The 14328-nt window shown below is 47.8% G+C and overlaps 1 non-coding gene across 1 annotated transcript; it reads right to left on the bottom strand.

The window, feature by feature from the left end:
- Window positions 1–4645: 4645 nt before the first annotated feature.
- On the bottom strand, window positions 4646–4844 carry LOC120371209. The gene has a single exon (XR_005584204.1). It is a non-coding gene; the product is annotated as a small nucleolar RNA SNORA74 (small nucleolar RNA).
- Between the last annotated feature and the right edge of the window lie 9484 nt (window positions 4845–14328).

Genomic DNA, 14328 nt, shown 5'->3' with positions numbered 1-14328 from the left:
CGTGTTATATCCAGGTAGAAGTGTATATCTGAATTATGAGCTTTTTTGGGGGAAACTGCCTCCTGTTTGAAGTCACCAGCAGGAAAAAGCTATTTTTTTAATCCATTTGAGGCCGCAGCAAACAAGATAATTTCATTGCCTGGAACAATTTGAAAAAAGGGGAGAATTAACACAAAATCTATGCTGATGTTGTTAAAGGGCTGGGAGAGTAATTATAGGAAATGCAGAATTTATAAAGTTCCAGCATTAAATCCTTAGAACACAGACACATAAATCTAACTTTGGAATATATTTAATCCAGTTAACTAACTCCATTATGTGCTACAATACTGTAGAGTAGCAAGGATAAGACAAAGCTTTTTAGATGAGATATAAGACAACCTGACCACTTTTGCCCATTAAAAGTCAACTTTAGATTGTAATATCTCTGTGATGGGAAATGTCTTTTAGTTTGTAAAGCATCAACAGAAAACTTATCGAATGGTATCCCATGACACTTTTTCCAAGCACAAAAGCAAAGGATATCAACCCCACTGTCCTGGCTTTATTCCAGTTTGGATATTTTCTTCACATTAGACTGCCCGTTGTAAGAACCACACCATAAATTGGGAGACATCTGGGCACTGATGTAAGTCTGACTGTGAGCTTTATCGATCACATCTGCACTGCACAGCAATCTATACAGCACTAATATCCTAATGCAGGCCTGCACAACTCGTAAAGCGGCGAGGGCCACATTACTCCAAAGAAAACAGCTGAGGGCCGAACCCCCTCAGCCCCGTGGAAACTCCCTGCCCCAGGACCGCCCAGCCCTGCGGAAACAACCCCTCCTTCCCCAGCGCCGCCCCACCAAAACAGCTGTGGGCCAAAATGGAAGGTTGGGGGTGGTGAGATGATACTTTATTTTATATCAACCAGGGGCTCCCAGCTGAAGAGGTGGCTGGGAGCCCTCAGGGGCAAATTAAAGGGTCCGGGGCTCCGGCGGCTGGGGGAACCCGGCAGGGACGGCTCTAGGTTTTTTGCTGCCCCAAGCAACAAAAAAAAATGTTGGCTGCCTCCCATCCCAGCCCTGGGCTCCCCCCTGCACCCCTCTGCTGCCCCAGTCCTGGGCTCTCCCCCCACCCACACACACACCCTGCCACCCCAGCACTGGGCTTCCCCCTTTCCTCCCCACCAGTGCCCTTCCCCCCCCTCCCCCCGCTGCTGCCCCAGCCCTGGGCTCCTCCCCACCAGTGCCCCCCACACACACACCTTCTGACTCCCGGCCGTGGCTGGGATTTAAAGGGCTCAGGGCTGCCCACAGAGCGCTGTGTGCAGGGGATTTAGAATCCCCCTGCGGGCCGCACAGAGAGGCTCCGCGGGCCGCATTGTGCAGGCCTGTCCTAATGTCTTGTCCCAGCCAGCACCAAGATCAGCATCAAACCTCAGTGGTTTCTCTAGGGGCTCTCTCTCTTCAATTGTTCCAAAGCCATGGTCAGCAGGAACACAAAGGAGATTTTACCCTACCATCTGATCCATTTCCATGTATATTGAGGACTAAAGTTGGTAGATCTGCCCAGAGGATGGTGCATAATCCTCCCTCTCCTCAGCCTTGTGAAAAGGGAGGCAGGAGTTAAGAATGTTAAGATCCTCTTCCAGGCCCAGAAGCTCTCCACTCGCTCATCTGAGACCTTGGTCAATTATGGGAAGCAAGTAGACTAGGGAGAGCTTCACCCACCTTGATCCCTAAAGGAACAGACAGGCTGAAATCACCACTCTCCCTATCAACAAGAGCTTCCAGGGTCCTCCCCAGCTTTTTCTTGCTGCATGTCTGAGGTGGAGCAACCACAGGGTTGGTCATGTGAGCTGTGTTCAGTTCTGACAGGATAGGAATAGTTTAATATTGTATCACAGCAGTTTCTCAAACACCTACTGAGGTGTATAAATTGTCCATATACCACATGCTTTCTTGTGCAAGTGTGTCTTTTAGGGAACAGTATAACTATTCTGTATTTTTCATATGATCTGTCAAACTCTATTAATCTATTTCAGAAGTCAGCAACTGAGTAAGTGGTCACAATTTTTCCATATTAACTACTTTGGGAAGTGAAAATTTCTGTGTATATAATTTGTAGAGTATTGATTCAAAGGTCAATTTCCAACTGGATAAGAAAAAGTTGACAAGTGCGTTTCCAGGTGTAAAGTATTTGACTGGGGATTTTTAATCAAGTGGAATACCATTTAGTGCTATAATCCTGAAAAGCATTAAATATTTTAATTCACTTCTAAATTCCTGTCATTACCAGCACATTTTCACAATGGTTTCTTCTGCAGTGAATGCTTTTCATCTAAGTGCCCCTCGTAAATTGTTTAATTTGTATACAGAAGGTAACATATAGTGCTGCATATGTATCTAAGGTGGGGGAGAAATGATTTAGAGTAGAATTTAGGAAGAGTGGGTGAATCAAGACTAACACTTCATACATATGAGGTATGAAAGAGTGCATGTGCCACCCCTGCTACTTCCCAAATCAGTACTTTACCACTTAATGTTCATATATGGCACGTATTTTTGGATGGAACGTTCTAGTTTTGTTCTTTTGAAAAAAGAAAACAGAGATCAATAGAAGCTTCAGCCTTTACATCAAAACTCTTGCGGCTTCTAAAGCATGGCAGAGCAACCATCAATCCCATAAACAAGCTCTCACACAATGTACAAACTTGTGCTCATGTTAAAGCCAGTGTAAGGGAAAACTGCCTACTTGAGTCACTCAGGGGATTTAAAAAAAAAAAAGATTACTGTTACAAACATTGTTCTAGCTCAGAAGTTCCCAAACTTTCCTTATTGCCTACTCCCGTCCAGATCTATCAGCTGCCTGTGTACCCCTACCCTTCTTGTCACTGATACTTTGTGTATTCTTAACACTACCTGCCTTTAGCCATCTGTCCATATTTCACTGCTACATACAGATACAGTGAGACGTATACAACCAAAAAAAAAATCTAAGTGCTGAGCTCAGTTAGAATGGGCAATTGATGGGTAACTGAACACGCACTGTAGGGTGACTGGAGGTGAAGGTTCTGTGCATCTATGTTCTCAGTGGTACAGTCTGAAGTTAATTAACTACCAGATTTTATATAGCAAATTCCCACCAAGTTTATAGCTTCATCTGAGTAGTTTATTATGAAAATGGAATAAATAAAATAATAAATAAAATCCACCATTACACAATTTATCTTTGTGTACTCCCCTAAAGATGTCTCTCATACCCCCAGGGGTATGCGTACCAGTTTGGGACCCCCTGTTCTAGCTCAAAACAGAATGCTTTTCTGTTTGTTTCAGTTTATTTTATGCACTTGACCATACTTTCCATATAGTCTGTTTCCCTAACTTGGGAAGGAGGAACCCCATACAAGGGGGGGAAAACATTTAGAAAGGACACTCTTTGAGGCAGGGACTGTCTTCCCTGTGTGTGGTGTCTATAGTACCTTCCAGTGCACTCATAAAATGCTTTATTAGCATTAATTAATTTAAACTCACAAGCCACATGAGGTCATAGATGATTTAATGATCCCTTTTTATAATAAATCTATTTACCTGCCTCAGAGATTAAGATGAAGAAACTGATGTACTGGGAGGTTAAGTGACTTGCCCAAGGCCACAAAGTTACAACTGTCAGAACAGAAAGAGCGTTCCAAGGACTACTTCCTTCCAGGACACACATTAAAAAGCCCATCTCCTACAAGGAGCAGGGGGAAGAGAGACTGGATTCTAGAACCTTTCCCCTGCCCACACCAGAAACAGAGGCAATGGGAAGGCAGTAGAGAATGGGTTACCAGGCACCCAGCATGCGCCTTCACCCCTATGAAACAGAAGGTCCTGGCACTTCCTCATCCCAGAGGCCGATTTTAAAGAGTCCCTGTCACCCAGAAGGAGCTGGAACTGACTTTCACACACCCATGGGGCACAACCACCTCACAATATTCCCTTCCCTCCCACAGGGAACTGCTGATCACTAACCCCAGGCAGGCAGAAGTGGTCAATGGGCTATGGTGCAGCCAAAATATGGATTTCCAAGGTTAAAGGACTAATTTCAACAAGATGAGGCGGCAGGGTTAAACAAGCAAACTGGAACAAAAAAAGCCTAGAATTTATTTTTAAATACAATTTTAATAAAAAGGGTGAGAGGAAAGCAACAATCCATGTCATCCTTCTCCCCACCTTTCATGTTTTATCTTACTAGGCTCCCACCCTGCAAACACTTCTGCACAGGAATAGTCCCATTCAAGGCATGGGACTACTCACATGCTCACTCCCACCTCTCTAAATATCTTGGCAGTCACTCTTTAAAGCAACAGTTCCTCTCTTCTCTTCAGGCAACTACTGCTGCCTCCACTAGCCTCACTCCTGCAATGATCAGTCCAACTGAGAAGGCTTTTATCTGTAACTAGAAGAAAAAAAAACCAAATCAGCCAATGGAGCCCTAAATATCCATATTTCACAGGAAAAAAAGAACTGGGGTGGGGATTGTCTGCATTTTTATATGAAAAAATCCCATGATTGGCCAATTAACCACCCTGTGCCTCATTTTCAGAAGGGTGGATCGGGGAGTCAAAAAAAGCATTTGCAGCCACATTTTATATTACAGTGCAGCACGGAAATGATTGTGTTCGCATCCAGTCTAGGACTAACTCTACAGAGAGTTATTCCACTCTCAAGGATGCAAGGTGCTATCAAAACCTGGCACTGACGGGCACTAGAACAGTACCAGCTGTACCAGGTAACTCTGATGGCACATTTCTCTCCCAGCAGTGTAACACTAGCACAGGCACAGAACTGCACTGAGCAGCTGACAACTGCTGGATTAAATAAACAGATCTTCCATGCTTTGGAAAGTGTGTAAAAGAAATACCTTCAAATGGGCATTCCTTTGTGTAGTGTGTATCTCAAGTCCCCTCACTTGGGTCTTGCCTCACTGAAAAACACTTCCTCTAGCGATCTGCTACAAGCCAGGCTGAGCTAGAGGAGCATTGGTTAGCACTCCCAGGCTGGACGTGCTACCCCAGCAGGCTACCCAGGCTACCACATTCAAATACCAACAAAGGCTGAGTATTCTGAATATTACTGATCAAATATTCAATTTGCCCATCACTGTTTGTGGCTCAAAGAGGGATTTACTCTAGGAAATTTCAAAGGTTTCTCCCCATCCCACATCCCAACTGCATTAAATATTGTTTCACATCTACAGAGCTCAGCCCAAAGGAGACATTTCCTAAGAGTTAGTGAGATGAGAACAACAGCTTTCTTCTGAAGACAGAACTGAATGTGCTTCATTGGCTGCTCCCACATTTAAGGCTCATTAGAGCTCTTCAATGCCTAAGGAAGAGTTACCTGTCAAGTCTTCATTTTGCAGAAAGCTCTTTGCTCCGCTGAGACTCTTGGTTTACATTGTTTCCCTTATGGATGCATAAACTGCAGACCAGTTATGATACCCTAAACAGAGCAGAGATGCACAGCACATCTTGAGTGTTAGACATCTTTTAAATTAATACATACTGAACAGCTGGCATTTGAATTGTGGAAAAAATAAGGAGGTTTCCTGAAGTGAGCATTACAAAGAATTCCACTTAAACAGGGTTTGTTGACCAAATATTCTTTGATCCCTTTGCCTCACTGTAATTATTAAATGGAATTTCCCCACATATGCTGCATAGAATAATTTATAGAAATGCACAAAGTCATCAATTGATCTGAAAAACAAACAGTTACACATCTAAAAGTACTCCTAGAAATCAAAATTCAGTTCACAAGCCCAATTCGCAGAGGGAAGTTCATTGGTTCCATAGAATTGCTGTGAGGGCTTTGAAATAAAACAGGAACAGAGATTCCAGGCACTCCTCCACACTAAAAAGGCTAAACTGGGCCTACAGTTTGTAAAATCATAATCCTATTCACTTTAAAGCCAACCTCTGTCATGTCTACAAGTTCTAGTACATGGCACTGACTGGGCAAGCATGTTGAGACTGCTGTTTCTTCTGCTAAACTGTTTTATTACCTCTTCCTCCCTGCCACCCACTAAGTAGCGTCCACATTACTATCAGTTGCATCCTGACACCGAGACTGTAAGCTATCTGGGGCAGGGACCGTTTTCTTTATTACTTATCTGAACAGTGCCTAACACAATGGGACTTTGATACTTTATGGAAATTCTTCGGCCCTGCCATTATACAAATAAATAAGTTACAGTTCTAAGTTATGCATCCTGCAGGTCATTTGTACAACCAAACAAGCACACAGTCATGGTATTTGCAAGCACAAGTTAGCCAACCTAAATATTTAAAAAGAAAGTCAGGCTCCAGAAGATTAAGTGGGTTTGAGGGGAGTAAGGTATGTGTGGACAAATGCTAATTCAAGTGTATTAGCATCCAGATGACTTAATACCACTGCATTAATATCAGTTAAGGAATGCTAAATACCACAAAAACCTGTTATCAGTCAAAATTAATACAACTTCCCTGACACAGGTTTTACAAGGCAAATACTCTCCAGTGTAACATTATCACAGATATAAAGTGACCCTCAATAGCTGATCACCACTGAGTACAGACAAGTGCTTTAGAGCCTCATGGCACTGCCTAAGCAGCATGCTACTGGCCACAAGAAGTGCTAGAAAAGTTAAGAGCTCATTAAAAAAAAAAAAAAAAGACTCAGGGTAGGGACTGTTCAGCATATTTTTACTCATTGTCATATATAACCAACAATATTTTTCATAAGACTACTTTCTATTAACAACATTTTTGTTAACACCAACCTCTCAGAGGAAGAAGCAAGTTTCTGCTTTTGCATGCTTGCTTTTCTTGCCCTTTTCAGATTTTCACTATCTTCCCTGAAAGAAAAGACATCAGCATAAATACCCAAAACATTTTAGTTTCAGCAGCACTGACTCAAGCCCATGCAGATATTTTTTAAATAAAATAAACAGACCCGGTTCCCTTCTCATCCCTATGTGCATTCACAGAAATTTGATTTTAGGTGCAGATCTAACCCAGGTTAGATATTTACAATGAATCGCCTCAAAACCAACCCTCATGTCAGGAGCTGCAGGCCGTGAAAGGGTCTTGGGACTGCTTGCCTGCCGGTTGGTAATACTCCACGAATGAGATCAACTTAGCAGCTAGGACACTGGCTTGGTACTCAAGAGACCTGGGTTTTAGTCCCGGGCCCTGCCGCTGAGCGGCTAGTGGGCAGGTCACTTCCCTCCCTGTGCCTCACTCAGTTTCTCTGCCTGTACAATGGGATCCCTCTTTTGTAAAGTGCCTTGAGCACTACTGATGGAATGTGCTCCAGGAGAGCTCAGGATTGTGGGGTTTGTTTGTTTGTTCTCTGAACACACTTTAATGAGTTACAGGAGTTTTTGCAGCTTAATCCTTCTTGGCAATAGCCTTCCTCATGGCTGCCAGAATATTGCTGCGCTCTTCACATTTTCGCTTGGCCCGAATGTGAGTACCAACCCTTTTCTTTATGAACTTCAGAGCACGCCTGTCCTTGGAAACTTTTAGCAATTCCATAGCACGTTTCTCATGGAGAACAAAGCCACAGACCTCTCTGATCATGTCTCGCACAAACCTAGCGTGTTTGGTCAGGCCCCTCTGCGGAGGCACTGCCGGGGCTTCGACATGTTCTTCCTCACCTTGTGGCCCTTACTGAGGCCAGGGGCAGCGGCTCGCCATGCCTGCCCCCGCTGAACGGCGCCACAGCGGCAGGAGAAGGATTGTTATTGCTGGCTCCAGCCCAGCAGCCCCATGAGGCTTGCAGTGGACGAGGGGCCAGGCCCCGTCACAGGGGCAGGCAGACTGTCGGGTCTCAGCGGCACGTGGGTGGCCCCCAAGTGAGCAGGGAGCCCAGCCTCGCCCCGCCGCAGCCCGCGCACGTGGCCGCTCACCCGGCCCGGCGCAGGAGGGCTCCGCACCCCGCTGCTCAGCCCAGCCTCACCTTCGCCCGCCCCCCACGTCCGGGGGTCACATACCCCGCTTCTCCCCACACGTGGCGGCAGCCCGGGCGCTGCCCCGCCGGATAGCTGGGAGGCCCGTGCGCAGCAGCCCTGTCCGGTGGCGGGCGAGGAAGGAAAGGAAGGAGGCGCGGCCGCTGGACCGGGGAAACAGGGCGCGCACTCGCACACCCCGCCCAGCGCCGGCTACTTCCCGCCTCCGAGGGGGTGGCTGGGTGCGCTGCGCCTGCGCCTGATTCAGGAGACGTGTGCGCGGGGGCAGCGCCGCTGGGCGCTGTGGCTTTGGATGATGGGGGCACTGGGTGGGGTGCTCGGGGTGCTGGGGAGGGGAGGCGCTGTGGCTCGGTGTGATGGCGCTCAGGAGTGATGGGGTTTGTGGCTTTGGTGGGACGCGGCTTGGTGCTGGAGGATGGCTGTGGAGTGATGCTGTGGGAGCGTTGGGTCAAGAATAGGGTAGCACGTAGCTTCTTCCTGTCTTGGGCCAGCTGACTCTCATGCAGCATCTCTCCTAGCCCCGGTGGGAGAAGAGACTAATCATCCTCCACTAGCTGTGGAGATCTGGGTCTATAGGTAACTTAGCCCCACACGGGATCATCCCTCCCACAAGCCTGTTCCCCAGTGGGCATCCTCTTAAGTGACCAAGGGACCTCATGACGTAGCCTGCCCAGTGTATGTGTGTGAGGGTTGGGATCAGGAGGATGACAGAGCCAGAATCCACACAGAGGCGCCTGACCTCTACCTGCTCTGTCAGAATTGCTGGCCTATGGATGGGGGTAGCAAATCCCACGCTCTCGGGAACAATTAAGGAGAAATCATTGGGCATGGCTATACTTGTGAGTTAGAGCGCATTAAAGCAGCCCAGTGTGCTCTAACTCACAACTCGTCCACACTGGCAAGGTACATAGAGCACTCTGACTCGGCAGCTAGAGCATTCCTGGTACTCCACCTCGGCAAGTGGAAGAATGTTTGATGTGCCCCCGCTGGAGTGCCGTGGTGCCAGTGTGAACGCCTTGGTCCTATAGTGATCGGCCTCCAGAAGTGTCCCACAATGCCTGTTCTAGCCACTCTGGTCATCACTTTGAACTCTACTACTCTACTGCCCTGCCCTCGAAACCATCCGTCAGACGCACCCTTTAAATTCTCTGGGAATTTTGAAAATCCCCTTCCTGTTTGCTCAGCCAGGCATGGAGTGCTCTTAGCAAATCTTTCCAGGTAACCAGGCCTCCACACGCCAGGCGATCCCCAGTATGGAGCAATGGCAAGGTGCTGGACCTCATCAGTGTTTGCGGGGAGGAAGCTGTCCAGTCCCAGCTGCGCTCCAGCTGTGGGATATCAAGGGATATGATGGAAAGGGGCCATGGCCAGGACGCACTGCAGTGCAGGGTTAAAGTGAAGGAGCCACGGAATGCCTACCGCAAAGCCTGCGAGGCAAACCGCCGCTCCAGTGCTGCCCCCGCGATCTGCCATTTCTACAAAGAGCTGGATGCAATACTTGGGGGCGACCCCACATCCACTCCAAGTATCATCATGGACACTTCAGAGCCCAGTTCAACAAGGCAGGAGGAGGAGGAAAGCGGGAGCGAGGGTGCTGAGGAGGAGGAAGACACCTGGAATCCCTAGATGCATGCAGCCAGGATCTGTTTTCAAGCCAGGAGGAAGGTAACCAGTCATGGCAGATGGTGCTTGGGGAAGGACAAACACCAGAGGAGGTGCCAATGGAGTGGGTCTTTAAAGGTCTCATCCAGAACTTGGGCAATCTGCTTGTGCAGGTTTCTTGGGAGAGCCACTGTGGTCCTTGTCCCAGTTAGGCTAACATGTCTGCGCCACTGTGCTGTGAGGCATGGGGGGACCATTGCTGCCCACAGGCAAGCTGCATATGGGCCAGGGGGGAATCCGCATTGTAGCAGAAGACCCTCCCTTGCCTCCCATGTCACCCTCAACAGCGAGATATCTTCCAGGACAAACTCCTCTGGAAAATGTGGACACAGTGTTCAGTATAGGGCCCCCCTGCAGCTGTTGGCTCTCCCCAAGGCACAGAAACCCAGAGGACAGTACAGCCGTGAAACAATCAGTCCCCCTTGACCCCGTGTTTACCATTTTGGGGCTCCCGTGGATTATATGCACTCGCTTTGGGATTGGCAAATTATGCTATTGTGTAGACTGTGCTTGCCCTTAAGTACGGGGGAATCATTGCTTTGTCTGGTGTGAATAATGCTGCCTCTGTTAAGTGTTGCATTTTGCCTTTACAGATGCAACCTTGAGATCTCAGCCATCCGTGTTATCACCGGCCAAAAGACTGCAAAGAATTAGGAAGAGACCACGTAGCAGTGAAGAAGACATGCTGCATGAAGTAATGCAGCAGTCACTTAACGAGAATCTAAAAGCTCAGAAGTAGAGGGAGAGTGAAAGGAGGATCTGCCAGCAGAACACGGATCGCTGGCACAGAAGCGCAGAGCTCCGGCAGCAAAGCACGGATCAGCTGATAAGTATCATGGAGCGCCAAGCAGACTCGATCCAGGCGCTCGTAGCCATGCAGGCGGAGCAATACCGCACATTCCCCCCACACCCCCTGCAGCCCTTGTCCCAAAACTCTTTCCCTTGTGCCCCATGTCACCTCCAACCCTCTTTCCCCAACATCAGGGTGCTTATCGCCACCAGCTGCCTCCAACACCTGTAGCTTCACCACGCGGCCCTGCAAACTATGACCCTTACCCGCTGCACTCAGCCCCCATCACCATGCAGTATAGCCATCCTAAAGTGCACCACTCATTGCACAGCACTCCAGACAGGAAGGCTGAGTATGATAACAGGACATATGCAAATCTGTGATTGTACCGTTCCCCACCCCCTTGCCATGTCTGTTTCCCAAGCAGTTGTGTTTCTTTTCAATAAATTAATTTTCTTTTCAATAAATGGATTTTTTGGCTTTGAAAACATTCTTTATTACTGCATGAAGTAAAAGATACTGTAGCCCAGGAAAGCAACAGGCACTGCAAGGCAGCGTAGCAAATACAGATTCCTATTAACATTGGAACTACTGCACTTCACTCCAGTGCAGGGCACCAGACATTACTGGTGGTTTTCAGCCTCAAATTGCTCCCTCAAGGCATTCCTAATCCTTGCAGCCCGTGCTGCATTCCTAATCCTTTAATAGCCCTGCTTTCTGGCTGTTCAGATTCAGCCTCCAGGTGTTGAACCTCGAGTTCCATGCCTGAGTGAATCTTTCACCCTTCCCTTCACAAATGTTATGGAGGGTTCAGCACGCAGATATAACTGGGGGGATGCTGTTATCGGCCAGGTCCAGCTTCCCAAACGGAGAATGCCAGGCCCTTTAAACAACTAAAAGCACACTCCACAGTCATTCTACACCGGCTCAGCCTGTAGTTGAACCGCTCCTTGCTGCTATCAAGGCTCCCTGTGAAGGGTTTCATGAGCCATGGCATTAAAGGGTAAGCGGGATCTCCAAGGATCCCTGTGGGCATTTCGACTACCCCTACGGTGCTCCTCTGGTCTGGGAAAAAAGTCCCATCTTGCAGCTTCCTGAACAGGCCAGTGTTCCGAAATATGCGTGTGTCATGCACCTTTCCGGGCCAGCCTACATTAATGTCAATGAAACGCCCATGGTGACCCACAAGTGCCTGCAGAACCACAGAGAAATACCCCTTCCAATTAACATACTCAGAGGCTAGGTGGGCTGGTGTCAGAATTGGAATATGCATCCCATCTATCGCCCCTCTACAGTTAGGAAAACCCATTTGTGCAAAGCCAGCCACAATGTCATTCACTTTACCCAGAGTCTTGGTTCTTCTGAGCAGGATGCAATTACTGGCCCTGAAAACTTGCAGCAACACGATTCCAACGGTCGACTTTCCCACTCCAAACTGGTTAGCGACCGATCGGTAGCTGTCTGGATTGCACTTCTAGATTGCAACAGACACCGCTTCTCCACCATCAGGTCAGCTCTCAATGTTGTGTCCTTGCACCGCAGGGTGGGGGCGAGCTCAGCACACAGTCCCATGAAAGTGGCTTTTCTTATCTGAAAGTTCTGCAGCCACTGCTCATCATCCCAGACTTGCATGACGATGTTATCCCACCACTCAGTGCTTGTTTCCCTTATGCTTGCACAAAAAACATTGAAAGATGGTGCCAAATGTGGATAGAAGCGCAGGGTTTGCTGGGATGCGAACCAATGCATCATGGGGTGTTGGGACAGGACCCAGAATGCCCCGAACCTCCCACCCCCTTCCCATAAGCCACAGCGCCAGAATGGGAAGAGGTGCTCTGTGGGATAGCTGCCCATAATGCACCGCTCCCAATGCCGCTGCAAGTGCCACAAATGTGGCCACACCAGTACGCTTGCAGCTGTCAGTGTGGACAGACTGCAGCGCTTTCCCTACTGTGCTCTCCAAAGGCTGGTTTAACTCAAAGCGCTCTACATCTGCAAGTGTAGCCATGCTCTTTGTTAAAGCTTCAAAGAGATATCTATCTTTTTAGCCTCCTTTCATGGAGCAGGCAGCTGGGCCCTGTGATTTTATATTTTGCACATGCACGTGCATGTGCCAGCAGGTGGATTTTGTAAACTGAAAAACATACCTGTAGGATTTTCACAAATAAGGCCCAGCACCAGTCCTCAGGCACATGCATTAGTCAGTGCTCAAGTGGAAAATGTCTAATGAGGTCCTCTCCATGAGGGCTGGCTTTATTGTCTGTGGAGTGACTGTTTGGGAGCCAGTGCGAGGGACCCACATTTTCCACTTTGAATAGGGTGCCAGGATTTCCAGAGCAGTCTGTCTCCTGACGTACAGAGTAATAAAATAATCAATTAATATGAAGACAGAACTTACTCCTGACTTGGTGCTAGACTATGGAATTCACTTCTGTAAGCAATTAAAACAAAACACCCCCTCCCATCCCATTTTTTCACAGTTGCTATCTGGTCACCCTACCTAATACTGTCAGATCTCCACATTTTTAAATGTAGAACTGGTTTTACGCAATAAAAAAAAAGAATTTCTGATGCCATCTAGTGGTAGATGGAGATTTACATATTCCAAGAAATCTGCAGAACATCCAAGAGGCTGAATCCGTCAGTGTTTTTAAGAAGTGCCAGGTGATTTCACTGTTTTTCCTCAAGTATCTATTAGCAAGGTCTGTGAAAAGAATTTAAAAAAAGAATTTAAAAAATAGTGACATTGTGATGCTTTGGGGGTTCACCCAGAGCAGTGAGGGGTTCTGTCACCCCCTGCCCTGGAATCCTGGATGCCTCTGTGCTATGCAGCTTTGACTCAGAACCCTGACACCAGCCACCTGCCTACAGCACAATGGCTTCTGGCAGCCTGGTGATACCACTAACCCCTTCCAGCCCTGAGTCTCCTCAAAACCATCTCCCCAGTCTCCTGCAGCACTCAGCGCTTCTCACTGCAGCACTTACACACCCATATCCATAGGTACCGACTCCATGGGTGCTCCAGGGCTGGAGCACCTACGGGGAAGCCAAGCTCCCACTTCCTTGCCTCCTCCCCACCCTCCCTCCCAGCGCTTCCCGCCACCCCACCGCCTAGCAGCTGTTTGGCAGTGCTTACGGCTTTCCGGGCAGGACGGGAAGGAGTGGGGACGCGGTGCGCTCAGGGGAGGAAGCGGAGAAGAGGCAGGACAGAGGAGGGGACTTTGGGGAAGGGGTGGAATGGGGGCGGAGCAAGGGCAGGGCCAGGGGCGTGGGGGGTGTCAAGTACCCTGGGAACAGGGGAAGTCAGCACCTATGCCCATATCCAGTTCACTACTCCATTAAAGAGACAATCTATGGCACCCCTGTTAGTTTGGCTGAAGATTTTACTCTTTCTTTTTGGAACACTGAACTGAGATGGCTGTTTAATAACACAAGATTAAGTTTGTTAACAAAGAACAGAGATTTAAGTGATACCAAGAGGAAGGAATTGAGATAGAAATGGTTACAAACAAACAAAAGTAAAAACATGCTTTTAAGATTAAAGCCTAATTTAGCAATCTAGAGTCTTGGTTTCTCACCAAGTTTCCAGAAACTTCCAACCCTTGGCTGAAAGATTCCACTTTTCTCTGATGCACAGGAGCTCTGACCTGTTGTATGTGCCCCGTAATGGAGACCAAAATGGCTCTTGTCTTTGATTATATCTTCCAAAGTTCAATGACATTGCTTCAGGAGGCAGGAAGGTTTCCTGGAGCTGCAACTTCCATGACCCACACTCGCTTGCCTGGTGGCTTTGTCTACTTTGCATGTAAATGTAATTTAATTGTCTCTCTTTGCTCAGTTTACATTGGAGACACATTCAAGTAGGTGGAACCATGTTCCTTTGTCCATTGACTT

This window comes from Mauremys reevesii, linkage group 8, assembly GCF_016161935.1.
Source record: "Mauremys reevesii isolate NIE-2019 linkage group 8, ASM1616193v1, whole genome shotgun sequence".
In the NCBI taxonomy this organism is placed as follows: domain Eukaryota; kingdom Metazoa; phylum Chordata; order Testudines; family Geoemydidae; genus Mauremys; species Mauremys reevesii.
Note: the sequence above shows the minus strand (reverse complement) of the source record. Positions and strands in the feature narration are given on the sequence as shown.